The sequence below is a fragment of the Symphodus melops genome, assembly GCF_947650265.1.
Source record: "Symphodus melops genome assembly, chromosome: 18".
Taxonomy (NCBI): Eukaryota; Metazoa; Chordata; class Actinopteri; order Labriformes; family Labridae; genus Symphodus; species Symphodus melops.
The window spans coordinates 23,093,103-23,098,457 of record NC_136708.1 but is presented as its reverse complement, the minus strand read 5'-3'; the positions used below and the strand labels follow the sequence as shown (position 1 = coordinate 23,098,457).

The following is a 5,355-nucleotide window of genomic DNA, read 5'->3' as shown; positions in this document are numbered from 1 at the left end:
GTTCTCCCTCCGGATCGTCCAGTTTATCGATCCTTAGGCGTTGGCTCTGATCGGCTCTGATCGGCTCTGATCGGCTCTGATCGGCTCTGATTGGCTGATCGTCTTAATTCTAATGGACACGTTATAATTTGATTTTCAATAAATGACCCAGCTCGGCTGTTGTAGTAGAAATTCTGTTGTGAATTGATTCTGGGATCATCGCCATCAATGATCTGGCTGAATCAGAGGCGTTGGCTCGGCTCGGCTCGGCTCGGCTCGGCTCATCAGCAGACGAAGATGCAGTCGATTAACTCGATGAAATATTCGGATAAACACGAATAACGACTTATTGTTGGTATTCTGACATGTATTCCAGCAGATTTATCATGAGCGGCTTCTTCTCAGAGAACAAACAATAAACTGACCGGATGTGAATAAATGAGTTTACCTGTGTGTTTCCGGTAATCAGAGATGAAACCTTCCTCGTGTTTCTCTTCTTTATTTGCTTGTGTCTCTTTTGTTGCAGGAGGTTCAATCTGTGCTGCTCAGCTGCTGCAGGTTAAATCAGCTCTGCGCCTGCGTCAAGCACGACCACATAATACACACCAAGACTTCCGTTATTCCTTTTCAAAATAAGAGCAGCCGATCGCGCCTTACTTTGTTTACGCCTTCCGTTAAAATGATCCTATGAAAACACTTCTCATTTATAAAACAAAGATATGTACGTGCGCCAAAAACCCGGAAATGGCGTGCGTACAAAATAATTCAGCTTTATAAAACCGTTCTATGAACACCTTATAAATCAAGATCCACCTACAAATGTGCGCATTATCCTCATGTTCCGCCCGCGACACGCCCACATTTAACCATAAAAGGTCAATGCAAAGCAGCGCGTGAATTACCATGAATACAAATGAGGCGGCAGATCAAAGGATTCCTGGATAGCGCCAAAAACCGGAAGTTTAAACGAAGAAAAGGAAGTCGAGGTTAGAAAGCACATATCGGTAGTTTGCAGCAGCAGCAGGGTCATAAACTAAAGACAAATCTCAGAATGTCACCGCGTTGCTGCCAAAACATCCACTGTTCATCATTAGGAGTATAAGAGTCAGATTTACTAAGATCTAAACGGCGCGTGGGACATTTAAACACATGATGAACAGTTCTGCAGGTGAAGAGACTGAACACTGTAACTTTGTGGATTATGAATAATACAGTGTTAGGGCCTGATTTAATAAGATCTCAAATAAAGAGGACTAAACTGCGTATTCATTGCAGAAGTTTGCACGTTTGGCTTGTGGGCGTTTTGCGGGTGATTTACTAAGAACATTTGCGTGATGACGTCAGGTGATAACCTTGAGGAGGCGTCTGTCAGGTTCTACTGGTTTACGTCACAGAGAGTTTGGACAGAAAGCTGGACGACTGCAGGAGCAACCAGTGTGTACTGGTGCTCAGTGTGTGTGTGTGTGTGTGTGTGTGTACTGGTGCTCAGTGTGTGTGTGTGTGTGTGTGTGTGTGTACTGGTGCTCAGTGTGTGTGTGTGTGTACTGGTGCTCAGTGTGTGTGTGTGTGTGTGTGTGTGTGTACTGGTGCTCAGTGTGTGTGTGTGTGTGTGTGTGTGTGTGTACTGGTGCTCAGTGTGTGTGTGTGTGTGTGTGTACTGGTGCGCAGTGTGTGTGTGTGTGTGTACTGGTGCGCAGTGTGTGTGTGTGTGTGTGTACTGGTGCGCAGTGTGTGTGTGTGTGTGTACTGGTGCTCAGTGTGTGTGTGTGTGTGTGTGTGTGTGTACTGGTGCGCAGTGTGTGTGTGTGTGTGTGTGTACTGGTGCTCAGTGTGTGTGTGTGTGTGTGTGTGTGTGTACTGGTGCGCAGTGTGTGTGTGTGTGTGTACTGGTGCTCAGTGTGTGTGTGTGTGTGTGTGTGTGTGTGTACTGGTGCGCAGTGTGTGTGTGTGTGTGTACTGGTGCGCAGTGTGTGTGTGTGTGTGTACTGGTGCTCAGTGTGTGTGTGTGTGTGTGTGTGTGTGTGTACTGGTGCGCAGTGTGTGTGTGTGTGTGTACTGGTGCGCAGTGTGTGTGTGTGTGTGTGTGTGTGTGTGTGCCACTCGTGCCATCGTTGTGCACCAGAAGCCGGTCAGCGCTGTGATTGATCGGACATGAATCTCATGGCAACAGGTACTGAAGTTGTTCAAGCGTCCCACAGCGCAGCAGGGGGGGGGGCAGCAGCAGGGGGGGGCAGCAGCAGGGGGGGCAGCAGCAGGGGAGGGGGCAGCAGCAGGGGGGGGGGGGCAGCGGCAGGGGGGGGGGCAGCAGCAGGGGGGGGGGCAGCAGCAGGGGGGGCAGCAGCAGGGGGGGCAGCAGCAGCAGGGGGGGGCTGTAGAGTGAAGAGACGAGCGCGCTCTGGAGAAGCAGCAGAGACTTGTAAGCAGAGAAAATGAAATGTTTAAAATGTTGGTGAGAAGAAGGAAACAGGACGACATCATGTCAATGTGTCAATTCTTTAGAACAGACGCTGTGAATGTTCACAGTTTAATCAGGACGTTTCTTTAAACTATTATTGAAACAAGATACTAAATAAAATCATCCCATTGTCCCTCCCTATGTCTCCTCCTACCTGCAGCCTGCAGTGTGTCACACTGTGTCTCCTCCTACCTGCAGCCTGCAGTGTGTCTCACTGTGTCTCCTCCTACCTGCAGCCTGCAGTGTGTCTCACTGTGTCTCCTCCTACCTGCAGCCTGCAGTGTGTCTCACTGTGTCTCCTCCTACCTGCAGCCTGCAGTGTGTCTCACTGTGTCTCCTCCTACCTGCAGCCTGCAGTGTGTCACACTGTGTCTCCTCCTACCTGCAGCCTGCAGTGTCTCACTGTGTCTCCTCCTACCTGCAGCCTGCAGTGTGTCTCACTGTGTCTCCTCCTACCTGCAGCCTGCAGTGTCTCACTGTGTCTCCTCCTACCTGCAGCCTGCAGTGTCTCACTGTGTCTCCTCCTACCTGCAGCCTGCAGTGTGTCTCACTGTGTCTCCTCCTACCTGCAGCCTGCAGTGTGTCTCACTGTGTCTCCTCCTACCTGCAGTGTGTCTCACTGTGTCTCCTCCTACCTGCAGCCTGCAGTGTGTCTCACTGTGTCTCCTGCTACCTGCAGCCTGCAGTGTGTCTCACTGTGTCTCCTCCTACCTGCAGCCTGCAGTGTGTCTCACTGTGTCTCCTCCTACCTGCAGCCTGCAGTGTGTCTCACTGTGTCTCCTCCTACCTGCAGCCTGCAGTGTGTCTCACTGTGTCTCCTCCTACCTGCAGCCTGCAGTGTGTCTCACTGTGTCTCCTCCTACCTGCAGTGTGTCTCACTGTGTCTCCTCCTACCTGCAGCCTGCAGTGTGTCTCACTGTGTCTCCTACCTGCAGCCTGCAGTGTGTCTCACTGTGTCTCCTGCTACCTGCAGCCTGCAGTGTGTCTCACTGTGTCTCCTCCTACCTGCAGCCTGCAGTGTGTCTCACTGTGTCTCCTCCTACCTGCAGTCTGCAGTGTGTCTCACTGTGTCTCCTCCTACCTGCAGTCTGCAGTGTGTCTCACTGTGTCTCCTCCTACCTGCAGTCTGCAGTGTGTCTCACTGTGTCTCCTCCTACCTGCAGCCTGCAGTGTGTCTCACTGTGTCTCCTCCTACCTGCAGCCTGCAGTGTGTCTCACTGTGTCTCCTCCTACCTGCAGCCTGCAGTGTGTCTCACTGTGTCTCCTCCTACCTGCAGCCTGCAGTGTGTCTCACTGTGTCTCCTCCTACCTGCAGCCTGCAGTGTGTCTCACTGTGTCTCCTCCTACCTGCAGCCTGCAGTGTGTCTCACTGTGTCTCCTCCTACCTGCAGCCTGCAGTGTGTCTCACTGTGTCTCCTACCTGCAGCCTGCAGTGTGTCTCACTGTGTCTCCTACCTGCAGCCTGCAGTGTGTCTCACTGTGTCTCCTCCTACCTGCAGCCTGCAGTGTGTCTCACTGTGTCTCCTCCTACCTGCAGCCTGCAGTGTGTCTCACTGTGTCTCCTCCTACCTGCAGCCTGCAGTGTGTCTCACTGTGTCTCCTACCTGCAGCCTGCAGTGTGTCTCACTGTGTCTCCTCCTACCTGCAGCCTGCAGTGTGTCTCACTGTGTCTCCTCCTACCTGCAGCCTGCAGTGTGTCTCACTGTGTCTCCTCCTACCTGCAGCCTGCAGTGTGTCTCACTGTGTCTCCTCCTACCTGCAGCCTGCAGTGTGTCTCACTGTGTCTCCTCCTACCTGCAGCCTGCAGTGTGTCTCACTGTGTCTCCTCCTACCTGCAGCCTGCAGTGTGTCTCACTGTGTCTCCTCCTACCTGCAGCCTGCAGTGTGTCTCACTGTGTCTCCTCCTACCTGCAGCCTGCAGTGTGTCTCACTGTGTGTACTAACTTACCTTCTGTACATTTTCTCCTCCCAGTATTTGACACTCTGAGACAGAAACACCTCATATTAAATATTCATTAATACAAACGTGCTAAAGGAACAGTACGTGTTGTTTAGCTCATATAAAGACTCAGTCCTCTCTGCACGCTGTTAGAACATCAGATAACACATTTTTAATACACACACACATGTTTTAATACACACACATGTTTTAATACACACACATGTTTTAATACACACACATGTTTTAATACACACACACATGTTTTAATACACACACATGTTTTAATACACACACATGTTTTAATACACACACATGTTTTAATACACACACATGTTTTAATACACACACACATGTTTTAATACACACACATGTTTTAATACACACACACATGTTTTAATACACACACATGTTTTAATACACACACACATGTTTTAATACACACACACATGTTTTAATACACACACATGTTTTAATACACACACATGTTTTAATACACACACATGTTTTAATACACACACACATGTTTTAACACACACACACATGTTTTAATACACACACAGGTTTTAATACACACACACATGTTTTAATACACACACATGTTTTAATACACACACACATGTTTTAATACACACACACATGTTTTAACACACACACACAGGTTTTAATACACACACATGTTTTAATACACACACACATGTTTTAATACACACACACAGGTTTTAATACACACACATGTTTCAATACACACACACAGGTTTTAATACACACACATGTTTTAATACACACACACACACACATGTTTTAATACACACACACGTGTTTTAATACACACACATGTTTTAATACACACACACATGTTTTAATACACACACAGGTTTTAATACACACACACAGGTTTTAATACACACACACAGGTTTTAATACACACACATGTTTTAATACACACACATGTTTTAATACACACACATGTTTTAATACA

The 5,355-nt window shown here is 48.4% G+C and overlaps 1 protein-coding gene across 1 annotated transcript in view; it reads right to left on the bottom strand.

Annotated features, from left to right (window-relative positions):
• The window catches only part of mllt11 (MLLT11 transcription factor 7 cofactor), a 5,536-nt gene extending 4,948 nt beyond the window's left edge, over positions 1-588 (bottom strand). Inside the window, exon 1 of the mRNA XM_079368843.1 lies at positions 428-588. The gene's annotated coding sequence lies outside the window, so the exon portion shown is untranslated. The remainder of the gene's footprint in view (positions 1-427) is intronic.
• Between the last annotated feature and the right edge of the window lie 4,767 nt (positions 589-5,355).